The following is a 15,952-nucleotide window of genomic DNA, read 5'->3' as shown; positions in this document are numbered from 1 at the left end:
AGTGAGAGACAGAGAGCAGGGGAGGGGCAGAGGGAGAGGGAGAGAGAAGTCCTAAGCAGGCTCTGCTCCGTCAGTGCAGAGCCTGACTCAGGGCTTGAACTCACAAACTGTGAGATCATGACCTGAGCCAAAACCAACAGTCGGTCGCTTAACAGACTGAGCCACCCAGGTGCCCCAAAGCCTTGTTTTTAGAGGCATAAAAACTAACCTCTCAAAAATGTCAAATGACATTTAGCTAGTATTTATAAGTTTATAGAGAACATGATCCATTTGTAATTCCTAAATTGGCGCTAAAAAAAAAGATTCAAAAAGCTTAACATGAAACTCACGGAGTTCAGAATGGAATAGCCATAAACAAGGAAGACTTCACTCTTGTAAACTGGGAGACACTGCTGAAATATGTAACACACAGGGAGAGCTGTTTCAGGAGAAAGGTGATATCTGGTGTGGGACATAAATGGTTCTATTAGCCAACAAATTATGCCAACCTCCCAACAACACGTATGGTTCCACAAGTTAGTTTTCAGAAGAGAATTGGCACCAACCCTGTGACAATTTCATGGTCAGAGCTGACATCCGTTTCAGCTGACATTCCTAGTGGGGTACACACACCATGTGAAAGTGACAAAAATACAGTTAACTGAGTTTATCTTACAGCCATTGTACAGAATAGGTATAGGAGAAATCAGAATAATTTTACCCTGCCCATAGGTTTATGAATATTTATTACCATAGCTGCATCAATCCGTATAGCCTATAAAGACCATGCTAGTGACTCAATGTAATGAGTATTTAGGGAGCTCCTATGATATACCAGTGACCGTCACAGATATTTTTAAAAGTAGGGGGTGTATGCAAAAAAAGAAAGATTAGTCCTGAACCTTAAATACTGGTACATTTTTAGTTACAGTTGTCGGAAATAAATACAATCACTGATTTCCCATGGACACCACAATGTTTATCTAAACATAAAATGCTAAAAGCCTTGTCAAATATGCATATCCCTTTGCCCTCCCCTTGAAACTAGTTTTAACTCTGTTGGAAGTGGGGGCTGGTAGGGATTAGCTAAGAAATCCGAAACAAACCCTGTCACTAGAGGATAAGAAGAAACACACGCTCAGCTTTGCAGTTGTTCTTGATGAAGCTCATGGCTCCTGTTGGCTGCCAATGTCAAAAATCAAGTTTCAGCCTATGGGTGTGTGTGTGTGTGTGTGTGTGTGTGTGTGTGTGTGTGTGTGTATTCTGAGTTGTGGCAGTAATCAGTGTGGCCTGCTGTAGAGTCTGATTATTCTTAGGTCTGTGTCTGTGCAAACCCGTACGACTTGACAAGTTCACTCCACCTTAAACTCTAATTTCTGCGCCACATGAAAGACCTACTTCCTCACTGTTCTTGAATTTCTACTTTAAGTTGTCTCCCTGTTCACTCAAACTTTCTCACCTTCCTATGCTGGTGGCTATAAAAGTTGTACTTTTCTTTCCATTCGATTTTTGTAAAGTCAGAGTGAAACTAAATGACTCAAAATGAAAAGAGAAAACCGGGTTGAGTGCCAGTTGCTGAGAACTCTCCTGCCACCATGCCTTTGTCCTCCTTCAAGACGCTGGTTTCTCTGAAGAAGTTCCTGTGTGTGTCAGAAACCCTGGAGCTCTGGACCAGCAGCCGGGTCTATATCATAATTACTTTAGAGTTGTAGTATTCTGAGAGCATCAAGAAATAATGAGATTTGCCTGAAAAATTATTATTAGTGCCGTCTTAAAGGCTTAGATCAAAGTCTGCCTGTCCTTATTCTAAAGTGTTAAGTATGTTAATGGTGTGGCCCACTATCAGAATAGAATCCTCTGCCTGTGAATGTGAATAGCACAGAAGTAGATTGCTGGAAGTGAGAACACGTGAACCGTGAATATATGCCATGGCATTATGGGCAAATGGAGTTGGTTGGGGAGCAGGAACAGCCACTCCCTGATGGTTGAACTGAGACTACAAGGGCATGTCTCAGGGGACTAAATGAGCTACAGAAGTAAATCATACCTGAAACTCTGTAGATCAATACCTTTATTTCAGCACCCCATCTTCATGAGATTTTTTTCCAGTAGAGCTATGGATGATTAAAGCTTTCTTTCATATGGGGCCTATGGGGAAGCAGCTTTACCCATCTGAAGATGGTGGAATATAATTACTAAAAAAGTTAGTGCTCTGGAGTGAGATGGTTTGAATTTGAATCGAACTTCACTTGTCACTTGCTCCTCGTGTGACCTGAAGCATTACATAACCTGTGTAAGCCATTGTTCTCATCTATAAAATGAGGATAACAATTAGCCTTACCTTATAAAGTATTTGTGACGGTTAAATGAGGTAATACGTATTAATTGTTTGACAGAGAGCCTGGCTCTTAGCAAGCCCTCAGTTAACAAGCGCTATTATTATTGTGTATCCTAAGTTTCTTGTAGAGCATTTAGCTATTTCTCCGTAAAATGTTTCCCCTGGTGACTTGGCTCAATAACCCCCGACACATGGATGAATCTTTCTTCTCTAAGAGTCTGCCTCTTTACCTTGATCCAACAGTCTTATGGCACTCCATTTATACCTACCTGAATCCTGCTACCATGACTGTGTAACAAGTAAACCATGATGAAGTCATTGGCTCACCTTTTTTCACTATTTCTGAGAGATGTCTATGGCAATCTCAGAGCAACATCTCTTTCTGTATTTTGTCCAGCACCACTTTCTCAAGAATGGATATGTCTACATGCTTTCCCTTGCCAATAGGAATGAGTCTATTCTGTATCACCACCCCCCTGCTTTATTCAGTTGAAACAAACTAAGAAAATGCAATTAGACTTTAAGAAGTATAATTGCAAAAGGAAATCTACAAAGACAGGGTGTTAGCACATATTTAAGTTTTTAATTTAAGAGCGTAATTTGCTATTTAGGCTTACAGGAGAAAAAATCCTATTTTAATGATTCTTACTTTTAAAAAAGGGTTTATTCAAATCAATTTCTAAGTCCCAAGAGGTGAATCATTACCCCAAAAGTTGGATCATGGGAAAAAGTTTTTTAATCTGTTTATACATATGGATTTCACCCTAAGAAACCATGTGTATGTAAATATTACATAAGGTAGTTAATTGGTTATAGAAGATGTTTAGATGAAGTGCTGTGGGAGCTCTGAAGAGAAAAAAATAAATTTTCTAATACTGAATCAGGGTCAGCTTCAGAGAGAGAGGATGAGCTGAGATTTAAAAGATTTGGATGTGTGGTCATGGCTCACCTATTTGTTGAATAGATTGTAGAAGTGAAGTATATACAGTCAATTGGTTTATCTACAGTTAACTGTTAAGCTCCCTTCCATACTATCATTTAATATCAATTTTATCTTCATCTCTCTACTCCAAATATTTCTTTTTTTAAATTTTTTAATGTTTATTTATTTTCAAGAGAGAGACAGAGGACGAGTGGGGGAGGGGAGGGAGAGAGAGGGAGACACAGAATCCGAAGCAGACTCCAGGCTCTGAGCTGTCAGCACAGAGCCCGACACGGGATTCGAACTCATGAACCACAAGATCATAACCTGAGCTGAAGTCGGACACTTAACCGACTGAGCCACCCAGGTGCCCCTACTCCAAATATTTCTAAATCAACTTATGATAGCCTGGATTTTTGCCTTGGTTGCTTTATAATAAATGTCAGCAAACTTTTTCTCTAAATAGCAAGATAACTAATATTCTAGGCTTTGCAGGCCATACAGCATGTGTTGCAAGTCCTCACCTCTGCTGTTGTAGGTGAAAGTAGCCATAGACAACATGGAAAGGACATGCATGGTTGTGTCCAGAAAGGTGGAAAGCTGGATTTGGCCCACAGGGGAGCAGCAGTTTGCCAATCCCTGGTCTACAACATAAGCTCATTGATACATCAGTATGAAGGCAATATTCCTATTATCTGATATTCATAGGAATAGTACTATAACAAATAGGGGTTTGGCATTCCTACTACACCAAATACCCAGCTATCAAGAGCAGCAAAGGATCTGGGATTTCACTTGGAAGTGAATAAATTAGCCTGACACAGTTTCAAAGATGCTGGCATAAGATACAAGATTCCTGGGTCAGAAACAAAGGAAAATTTACTACTCATGGTAATAGCAGAGTCAGAACATCAACATTTCTTGTGCTGGTTCCCAGATTCCTAATCTCCATAAGGCAACACAAAAAAAGCCAGGTAAGAACTGCACACATAATGCATTGCATTATAGGGGGAAAAAAACCCTGAGTTTAGAGAACATGAATCTTTTATAATGGGCAATAAGCCTGCCTGACATTTGCCCCAGTGAGAGACATTAACTTTATTATACTAGACAGTAAGTGCGCCTGCCCTTTGCTCTGGAGAGAGATATCATCTGTATTTTCCAAGTCTTTTCACCATACAAACATCCTTAACAGATAATCCAGAACAAAAGTAGATAGTGCCTCTATTTGTAAGATGTGCAAAAATGCCAGAGACTGTGACAGAATTGTCTACTAACCCCAGCCTCCCAAACCATCCCATTTTCTTGTAAATCTTGATACAAGACCTTGTAGATCTTGATAGAAATGCAGAGTTAAATCAAACACACTTAAATGTCCACAGGATGTACCAAAATATGTGTCAAAAAAAAATCTAAGAAATGGGCAGAAGAATTCTGAACCTTTTTAATTCAAGACCCCAGCTAACCAATAGCAAAGATGGGCATCAGCTCTCTTTCATTACCATCTCTGGAAGTATATATCTTTAAATAAGATTACATTAAAATCAGACTGTTTCAATGCCACTTGTTTTACTATGAATTTTTAAAGTTTTATACGCTTGTGTGCATGTTATATGTATATGTGTGTGCATGTATAGAAACGTATCTTTGATTACTTATCAGAGATTACAGGCAAAAGAGAGAAAAAATTGATGCTGAATTCAAAATAAGTTGGAATGCTTCCGATTTTAGATAAACTGACTAGAATTTCAGGTGGTTTTTGATGAGATTCATCCTCTCAGAATTTTTTAATTTTAATAAGAGTCTCCAAGAATTCAGGTGATCCAAAATCACATTTATACAGTGAGAGATGACCTGTACTATTCCTAATCTGTCGCACTGGGAAATAAAGGTGGGTGTGTATAGAACTATTTGGCCACCTTTTGGGATGAGTACTGGGTGTTGTATGGAAACCAATTTGACAATAAATTTCATGTATTAAAAAAAAAAAAGAACTATTTGGCCAAGGACAATAGACATAGTTGGAACAAATTTCTAATTTTAAGTCTTTTTTTTAACTAATAGATCTCACATATTTATTACTGAACCAACCTGTTAGCAAAGAGGTATAAAAAAATTATTATTTTCCCTAGAAAACATGCCTAACTGTCCAGATAGTGGTGACTTTTTCAGTTCGATATGGTAAGATGTTAGTGACCTTGACACAGCTTAAATATGTGAGCCATCATATGTGGGATTCCCTATAGACTCACCTTGGTTCTTCTCCAACATCTCCTTTGCAGTTGTACTTGGTTTTATCAGCAGTTTTCATTCAAATCCACGGGGGAAATGGGAGGATTCTGCTTTTGTTTCTTGGCCAAGAGTTGCTGATCCTGAAAGTCCTGTGAGAAGGCACGGCCAGGAAGAGGTCAGCTGCACACACTGTGATGGTGGGGGAGGGGAGAGAGGGTCAATCACTTTTTAACAGATGACTGTAGGTTTTTGAAAAGCAGAGCCCGGGGTATTTTCTTGAAGTGAAAAATGTGTTAATGTTGCTCTTGCAGTCAGCGTTTTAGATATTCGTATATTGCTATGTCAGCGTACTAGGTTCTGTGGAGGAAGTGGGATGTAGGATTACAGGCAGCCCTACAGAGGGGCTATGCGACCTCAGGGCTCACACATCATACACCATACACAGAAGCAGAATACATGCACATGGCAGCAGCCTGGTCCAGGCAAGCAGAATGCTAGTGGCTAGGGTCTGAGAGGAAGGTGGCCTGTGTCACACAGCTCCCCTCCAAGAGCACATTTGTGCCTACTCTGAACAATTCACTGAACATGAGCAGAAAGGTGTTGGTGGGGGGGGGGGGGGGGGCGGAGGCAAATGGCAGATGGATGTAGGCATGTGTGTGTTTCCCCTTCTAAGGGCTCTTCTTCACTTTTAACCCCATTGGCCTTTTTGGAGCCATGCATCATGGAAATGCTAGCCATGACTTGGCAGTAGGAAAAGAGAACTGTGGCAGGCACCAGGTTTCAGGCTATATTTTCACCGTGCCTGTACTTTGTTTCACTTTTAGTAGCAGCATGATGTCAGTCATGTTTAAATCAGAGGAAAACCTGAATTTTTCATATTAATTAAAGTTTAGTGGGTTCGTTATAAAGAATACGTGAAGAGATCAGTAGTGGTGGGGGTGGGGAAGTCACATGGGGTAGTTTCCGCAGCTAGACTGTGGGTGAGTTGAACTTCCTCTTGGATTTTCTGGACTAATTCCAAATTTGAGAAGAGATTAACAAATGTTATTCTATACTGCATGACTTCTTTTTCTTTCCTCTTGTGAAGAGGAACATAAAGGAAGAGGGAGAAGAAATGGTCTCAGTGGGTACAGATATAGATAGGATCGCGAGTGTGTGTATATGCACATGGATGTGTGTGTGCGGGTACTGTGGTTCTCCTGTGAAATGACACAAATATATGCAATATATATTTGTGTCTGTGTAGATATATATATACACACACCCCAACAAAGCTACTCTTGTTGCACGTTATCTCTAGCAGCATAAGGCAGAAGACACATTAAGGCCTATGCCCCAAACCTTCCTATTCCAGCTCTAACATGTAGCCTGAAGAATCAACTAAAGCAGTACTTGCCAGGTTTCTAGATCATTTCCATGTAACCAGTTGAATCCATTTGAGTTCAATCATTTATATTCTTCTACATAGATATGTTTTTAAGTTTATTTATTTATTTTGAGAGACAGTGAGAATGAGCAGGGGAGAAGCAGAGAGAGAGAAGAGGGAGAATCCCAAGCAAGTTCTGCACTACCAGCAGAGGCCGACATGGGGCTTGATCCCAGGACCCGGGGATCATGACCTGAACCAAAATCAAGAGTCCTATTCTCACCTGACTGAGCCACCAAGGTGCCCCTAAATGTATATTATTTAAGTGTTACTTGCGAAAGACATAGATTTTTTTAAAAAAATCAACCCTGTGGTGCATATTGTCTTACTAAAAACTAAATTTGAACTCAAAAGAAATTCATAGATGTGACTCTCCTTGAACTTCCTGTGACAGATACATTCTGAAGGTTTGTAAAATTTGTCACTGTAAATGGGAGAGATAGTCATTGTCCTGGTCTCCCCAGGTCCCACCTGCCACCATCCTGTCGGATATCTTCTTCCCGTAGGGTTTCCAGAAAGATCTGACTATAAACTGTACTCAGATGCTCTGTGCCTTTGTAAACACCAGATTCCTAGTGCCTAGGGCTTCTTGCTTTCACAATTACTGCTGCTACAGTTACTGCTATGTTATTACTATTAATGTGTCTGCTTCCTCTATCTGTCTCTTGATATTTGGACTGCCTATTAGGACACAATTGTCTCTAGTTAGGAAAATCTGAATTATTCTTTTAATCTTTCACACTTTGTTTTTGGTACACTGCGTCCATCTGTGATGGCCTCCATTTCCCCACATTGGATTAATGCTTCTTGTAATCCCATTTAAGTCTACTTTCTTGGGGCTTTGCTTCCTGTTTGATCAGTTGGCATCATCAAAGCCGAATTTGGGATATTAAGTCCTTAGGACCCAGAATGTCTCTTGACAGTGATTCTCCAATTGTGGAACATGAACGGGTGATAGTAAACCAAAGTAAACTAGGTAAGGCAGAATTAGTATAGCCATTATTGAGGCAATTAACAAAAATCACATAAATAAACAAGTATGCTAATCTTAAAAAAAAAAAGCAAAAGCTTTTTTCTTTCATGATGGAACCTAGATTCTTTGATCTAATGATTGGTTGACCTAAGACTTGTAAAACTTAAAAATAAAATAAAATTAAAAAAATTTAAAAGACCTGTAAAACTTAAGAACCACATATCTGGTCATTGAGCAACGGTGGTTTCACTAGACCGTCTCCCTTCTTTACCATGTTAGTCACATCCTGACGTTTCATTTGTACCTCTGTTGTCATATGCTACAAGGAACAATTTACCCTGCCCTATCCTTTTGATAAAAATGAATAACTTCCAAGGACAGTGCCTCTTTCCTGCAAACAATGTCAATTTATTTCTGCTGCTTTTTGCTATTTTTTTTAATACCTCAAATCTCCAAGCAGTGGAGCAAAGGGTAAAATGGCCATGTGAATATGCATTTGAAGAGCTCTCATCATGATAAAAAACTGCCTTTTAAATATTTTTTTTCATGCCTCTGCATTGTCCTAACAAGACACTTCTGAATTACTAATGGCAAATAAGTCAACTATTGGTAAGTTTTAATGGAGTATATTGATCTCCTCAAGATCCTTAAATTGTTAGAGGAGAGGGAGGTTTTTTAAACTAAATGAAACATGACCTAATGTGTAAGTAAAAGAAATAAAAAGGAAACAAAGAAAAGGAAAGTTCAGCAAAGTAGAAAAGTAATTGGCAGGGTATATGAGGAAGAAATGAGTGGTATATACATCCTACAATTGTGTAATTTGGTCAAGATGAATTTTGTAAAGTCCAGTAAATGATTCACCTAATATAAAATTTGATTTGTTAAATTAATAGAAAACAAATAAAGTTTCATGGTATTTTACACTGGTGCATACTGCTTCAGAAATAATACAGAAACCCATTCCTTCTGTCTCTCTTGGTTACACCTAACTTTGTGCACTTCCCTTTTGGTGGGAACCTAGTAAAACAGACAAGTAAATAATCATAACTGAACTAATTGATAAAATCTGTGGAGATAAAACACAGGTTTTCAAATACAGAAGGTCAGAATACACATTTCTAGCATAAAGATAAAGGTAACTCAAGCAATAGTTTGGAGCGCCTACTATGTGCCTGCCACTGTTCTAACCTGACATGCTCTTAGTAAGCAAAATAAAGGTTAACTCTGTAAGGAATAGTAAAATTAAAACACGTGCAGAATAGGTATTTATAATGAATGTTTGAACCCTTAAAAATCATGATGGTTTGTTTGTACAGATTTACATTGGAAGAAATAGAAAATTTGCTTTGAAAATTGTTTTTGAATGCTCAATGATAAATTTGAATAGAGCCAGCCATGATGAATCTGCTAAACTCTCTATGAATCACAATAAACAGGACACTCTTGCCTTTCTTGACTTTAGTAGTGAAAGACATGACTCAGATGTTTTATTTGATAATAATTGAAAACCTTGGTATTGAGCAAATGTATTTTCTACCATGAGACATTTTTATAGAATGAATGCCATACATTTCCTAATCCATCGTTCAAAGGCTATTTTCATTCATCAATGTGGAATGTGCTTTTCTTTTTAACATCACATTTTTAGTAAGAAAACTTAGAGAATAAGAAAATCTCTTTTAAAAATGCATATACAGGGGCGCCTGGGGGGCGTAGTCGGTTGAGCGTCCGACTTCAGCCAGGTCACGATCTTGCGGTCCATGAGTTCGAGCCCCGCGTCAGGCTCTGGGCTGATGGCTCGGAGCCTGGAGCCTGTTTCCGATTCTGTGTCTCCCTCTCTCTCTGCCCCTTCCCCGTTCATGCTCTGTCTCTCTCTGTCTCAAAAAAAAAAAAAAAAAAAAAAAATTAAAAAAAAAATGCATATACATTTTTCTACTTTTTGATTGTTTGACCAAATAGAAATATAGTTTTCTGTGTCATTCTTCGAGAGGTGGGGAAAAAAAGCTAACAACTATCTTGCTTTCTTCCTACTATAGACTGGATGTTTGTGTCCCCTCAAAACTCCTATGTTGAAATCCTAAGCTCTGAAGTGACAATATTAGGAGGTAGGGCCTTTGGGAAATATTAGGACAGAGCCCTCCTGAGTGGGGTTAGTGCCATTATAGAAGAGGTGCCACTCTACCATGTCCTGTGTGAGGACACAATGAAAAGACTGTCCTCTGTGAACCAGGAAGCGGGCTGTCATCACACATAAATCTGCCAGAGCCTTGATCTTGGACTTCCCAGCCTCCAGAACTGCGAGAAATGCATTTCTGTTGTTTATGAGCCACCCCATCTATGGTATTCTGTTACAGCAGCCTGAACGGACTAAGACACTTTCTCATTAATACATGCGTAGTAATAGAAGGTCAAAACAGATAATAAATTGAAGAATTCAACCCTGCTGACAGTTTATTATCAAAAGAACACAAAGTATCTGGGTAATCTTTCAGCGAATCTCTACAGGAAAGCAGAGGATGGGAGGTTTCTTGATTAAGCCTTCTGTAACGTCACAGAGGTAAGAAGGGTTCCATCTCTGCATCCTCTGCTCTCACCGTGAATGGTACCCATAACAGGATCTCTGCTCCTATGCAAATCACTGATTCCATGGGAATACGCAGAAAAGGAGAAATTTTTTTTTTCCATTTGCTCTGAAGGAGTCATTCTGTTGGATATCAAGAATGGGACGAACCAATTCATTTACGAAAACTTCTGTGGGGGCCAAGGAGAATTCCTATTCTGTTCGAGGATACCAGTGAATAGTAATTGCAACAGTTTATGCACTGCCGACTGCGTATTTAGTGTTTTGTGCCCTTACCTTTAATTCTGCAATCACATTTCAAGTCAAATTTCATTATCATCATACTGGAGATGAACAAAATAAGCTTTGGGGAGGTGAAATGACATTCCCAAAGACAAACATTTAGTAATGTCTGAAGCCGGAATTCTAACACAGAGCTCCATGTCGAAAGATAAAGACCCTTCATAGCATCATACTAACACCTCAGTGGTGGATGGATTCCTGTCTTGGAAAAGGGTACGGTCCCTAAAAGGGCTGTACTACTTAAAACAAGGTAAACGTAATGGAACAAAAAGCAGAAGAAAAATGTAATTTAGCAGGTTCGTTAAAATGTGAACATATATTAGCAATGTTTATAAAATCACTATCAAGAGTTAATCAAAATATAGTGCATAAGCTACATTTGCCCTAGTTTGACATTCAGTTTTCCTAGATGCTAATACCAAGACCCTGGTAGTACTTTAACTTTTTTTTTAAGGTGTATTATTTATGTAACTAATTAAGTTTTAAAAGACTTTGTCACTGATATGATGTGAATTTTTGATGATAGATATTTGGAATAATGTCTCCCTCTTTGGCTAACCCATTCTTTTCTACATTCTGTTTTTTTTTAATTTTTTTAATGTTTATTTATTTTTGAGAAAGAGGGAGACAGAGTGCGAGTGGGGGAGGGGCAGAGAGAGAAGGAGACACAGAATCTGAAACAGGCTCCAGGCTCTGAGCTGTCAGCACAGAGCCTGATGTGGGACTCGAACCCACGAACCGTGAGATCATGACCTGAGCCGAAGTCGGACACTTACCTGACTGAGCCACCCAGGCGCCCCTCTTTTCTACATTCTGAACAAATCGAATACCAGCATTAAAAATAAGCTTAAAATAAGGCTTTATTTTAAGCTGATTTCTCAGACATTCTTTGCATGCTTTGTATTCTTTGTAATGCTGACTTCTGTGGTTGGTTTTTCTCTTATACAAATGAGAACTGTAATGAGTATTGAGTAAGAGTAACTTGTAAGACTTGTAAGATTATGGTGAGAAAATTTAATGTTAAGACATAAAAAAACCAACTGCATCCCAATCCGTTATCCAATGAAATATTAAAAGTCCAGCTTAAACATGTAAACATTTTCCAAGATCAACTCTCCAGAATCTGGACATATAGGAAATATATACTATTCAGATGACAGGTAAACTATGAAAACTGCCACAATTTGAATAATTGATCCTAAATAAAGAGCAAACATCAAATTTGATTTTTTTTAATCTGGATTCTTCAACAATAATTAATATATGATTCAAGCCTCACATTGACTGGAAGGATACTAACTTTTTTCTTTTCCTGTAAGTATACTTTAATAGTCAGTTTGCAAGTGACATGACTTGCTTATGCAAATAAAGGAGGTTCTCTTGAAAATAGCCTAATATCTCATGGAATTAAAGCAGAGGATATGGTTGGGCTCAGGAACAACCAGAAGCACAAACGGTATTGAATTCTGTCTTCTTACCTAGGTTTCTGTTCTTCACTGTTTTTCTGTCTCCTTCCTCCCCCCTACCCCTTACTAAAAACAGGCTACCTTTTTTTGTCTAGTCTCTATGACAAGACTCATGATGACCTGTAACACCCAAGCTGTTTTTCTTAGAGGCACCGTCTGGGTTCTCAATATAGCTACCTCCTGGGGGGGGCAGAGCTTCATCCAGCATGAGTCAGGTACCCGCTCCTGAACCAAACAGCTGTGTCCCAGTGTGTACAGGGTTATGTGTACAAAAGAGATCACAGTGGTGTTTATGTGGATGGAAGTTGTAAATCCCAAAATGGAGGCACAGACCTCTGGGAATAAAATCTCATAAATGTCACTATTCTATAAATTTCAATAACTTCTCCATCGTCAACCAGGGATAGTTAGCACATTAACGTTATCTTTCTGCTGCTTCTCCAGACCTTAAGACATATAGTCCTGTGGTGCCTGACTCGCCGCAAATCAACACTCCGTTTCAGATGAGCACTGCTGGGTTCAGTTGTTTTCAGACTTTGGACTCATGAAGCATTCCAACTGTACTTGGCATGAGTTATTGAGTACACATAGGGAAGCTGCCAAAATGTGCAGAGTGTCTTTGGCAGAAGAAAAAAACAGATGGTCCCATCAAATGCATCACGTTCATGGCCATTAAGTTAGATTCGAAGAGAAAAGAGCGATATTTACCTGGGGAATATATTTTAAAGGGTTAAGTAGCTCAGTTATCATAAGCTCGAACATAAAGCTTCAAGAAACTGATTATGAATATGGGCATATAGGCCAGATTCCAGATACTGAAATAGTGGCAGGTAAAGGATGTTTCATGATCAAAAACTCTGCAACAGAGCTGCTGGGGGCTAGGAAGTGGTTGACAGATCACCCTGGCAAAGAGAGTCAGACATGAGCAGAGCCAGTGTGAATAAAATCGTCAGTGTGAATGACCGCAAGACGAGAGCAGAATTTCTAAGGTCTGAGGTATGCAAGCAATATTATATGTTCCCCTCAAGTATAAAGAGAACTTGGAGATTGTTCAGTCTAAACTCTTTATTTGCATTGAGGAAACTGAGGTCAGAAGAGGGAAGCGATTTAGTACCGGGTCTCCTAATGACATGGATAGTGCTCTTCTGTCCATTATTGAACAGGAACTTTGCGTTAATAATCAAAAAGGGAAGCAATCTGCTTGGAAAGACTGTCTTCATATAAATTCATCCAGGAATGCTTTGTCTAATAACCACTTTGCTTCTGGCATGCCTCCTTATTTTCGTAATGAATGTAATGAGAGTCATTCAAGTCATAAATGGAGGAACATTGTTGTCAATCTTGGGACAGACCTCAGCCAAAAATTCCACTTATGGTTTAATGAAGTTGGTAAAGACTAATGTGTGGGTGGCCACTTAATAAAGAAACACAGTGGCCTGAACGTTAAAGGACAGGCTTAACAAAAGCCTCCTAATATTAACTGATATATTGGATGGGACAGAGATAGCTGTTGACATCCATGCTTTCCCACCTCTGGAAAGTAAGGACCAGCCAGGGACTGCATTTCCCAGCTGCCCTTTAATTTTGACTAGAAAAGGAACAGAAATGATGTATGTGCTGCCTCCAGCCCAAGGGGTTAAAAAATGCTATTCTTTCTCTATACTCTTTCCTCTTGTCCATTGGCAGGAAGCAGAGGACTCTATGGCCATGAAGGACAGTAGGGGGCTGCACGTGGAAAAGGGTGTAGGTCCCCATATCATAACACAGAGCAAAGTTTTTCATAGTCCACGAACATCTGCATTCCACTGTTACTTGAGCAAGAAATAAACCTCAGCAAGGTTGAACTACTGAAAGTTTGGGTATTATTTGTTAAAACAGCTGAAATTACCCCACTTAATGTAACAGACTGTCTCCTTATGTGGATGCCATGTTGGATATGTCTGAAAATGCATGAGAATAGGCCACATTCCTAAAGGGATATATCTGAGTGAAATAGGTCTATGAGCAATGCATAATGTGCCAGAATTATAGGCCTGAGCATCTTTTTAGCCCAACCAACATTTCTTTTAGCGTTTCTAAGCTGATCTGTCTCTGTATAACAGAAGGTAAAGTTTTATGCTAAGATAATCACTTATAATTTGATGCTATGGCTTGAGTCAAAGAATATTGTTACAGTGAGATTTTCACAGAACTGTTGGGAACTACACAGGCTGCAATTTCTAACATGTGTTTCCAAGTCATCTCCTTTGGGCCCAAATAGCCTAATTTGTTTGTGCCAACAGAAAATCTCAGAGAATGTGGCCAAGGCACTTAAATATCCCAGCAAGTGAAGCACAATCTTAAGGGATGTTAAAATAGTACAGAATATATGCCATATCAGGACAGGACCCTAACAGTGATATTGTCCAGTTTCTTCGTTTATCATAGGAGAAAACTGACTTTGCTTTTTAATGTCACTCCACAAACAAATGCCTTAAAAATTCTGAGACCCCTGACTTTTACTAGAAAACTCTAGAAAACTAGAATTGGTCACAAATTCATGTTTTCTTTCAGTTATCTCTTCTCTCCTCCGAATCCCAAACTGTTCTCTTCTACTGATTTATGTACACAGAGGACTTAAGCACCCCCAACACTGAGGTCTTTTCTGAGGATATGAGCTGTGTGTAACAATGTCTGCTTCTTTGCGTCTTCAAAACCCTTCTATGGAAACTTGCCTTACCTCCAAATATTCCTATCAATAATGTAAATGCAAAAGCATGACTTTAGTATCCATATTATGAACAAGAAAAAATTCAGTGGTAACACAAGAATGCTGCTTTCTTCGAAAACACGCTCTGCGAGAGGTGGGTGATTTGCACGGTATTTCCCAGGGGAGGAATTGGTACCGACACCTAGAATTCTTGATTCTGTGTCCTGCAGTCCGTTTCTCATGTTAGAAGGACACCAGCTACTTGTATCCTGACCATATCATGCAAGGTTTTTTTTTATGTTTATGTATTTATTTTGGGGGGGAGGGGAGGCAGGGAGAGAGAGAATTCCAAGCAGGCTCTTCACCCAGCACATGGAGCCCGATGTGGGGCTCAGTCTCACGGCAGCAAGATCATGAGCTGAGCTGATATCAAGAGTCCAGTACTTAACCGACTCAGCCACCCAGCCGCCCAGCAAGATTTTGTCAAAAGGAGTATGTTAGAGAATCAGTAATATCACCTTTGCATTGATGGCTCATAACTAGTTGTAGAGAAGAAAGTAATTCAGTTCTATTTTACTTCTGAAGTGAAAGATATCCAATTCTTAACAACATGATCACAAGGAGATGTAACAGCTATACTTTCTTTGTCCTGATTGCTTTTCCAATCATTTTTTAAGAGGATTAAACAAAGGTCACCACAGTGATAATGCATTAAAATCTGGAGAATTTTTGTTTCTCCAGGAAAATAAAAATATGCAGTGATTTTTATACCAGACATTTTGATTATATAGACATTGCATGACACCCCTTAGGGCATGATCACATGCATGGCAGAAAATAAATTAGTCCATTGGCAAAACACTAGAGAAGAATTAAGATTTATAATCCCGATTATTGATCAGGAAAATCACAGCAATATCATTCTCTGCCAAGAGAAATTGTGTAGAGACAGGAGAAACTGACAGAAAAGGAACTCTCAGCAATGGAAATAATACAAGATACAACCAGATCTGTTTCCTCAGTACAGATAAAGAAATGAAGATCATTTTAAGGCAAATATATAT

At 39.0% G+C, this 15,952-nt stretch overlaps 1 long non-coding RNA gene across 2 annotated transcripts in view; it reads right to left on the bottom strand.

Moving 5' to 3' along the window:
* The window catches only part of LOC131483781 (uncharacterized), a 52,806-nt gene that overhangs the window by 13,838 nt on the left and 23,016 nt on the right, over positions 1–15,952 (bottom strand). The window contains exon 4 of one of the 2 annotated variants that reach the window (XR_009247923.1): positions 5,492–5,620. This is a non-coding gene — a long non-coding RNA (uncharacterized LOC131483781). Of the gene's footprint in view, positions 1–5,491; positions 5,621–15,044; positions 15,428–15,952 lie in introns of those variants that run through there. The other variant, XR_009247922.1, reaches the window with a different exon arrangement.

The sequence above is a fragment of the Neofelis nebulosa genome, chromosome 8, assembly GCF_028018385.1.
Source record: "Neofelis nebulosa isolate mNeoNeb1 chromosome 8, mNeoNeb1.pri, whole genome shotgun sequence".
Lineage (NCBI taxonomy): Eukaryota > Metazoa > Chordata > Mammalia > Carnivora > Felidae > Neofelis > Neofelis nebulosa.
Note: the sequence above shows the minus strand (reverse complement) of the source record. Positions and strands in the feature narration are given on the sequence as shown.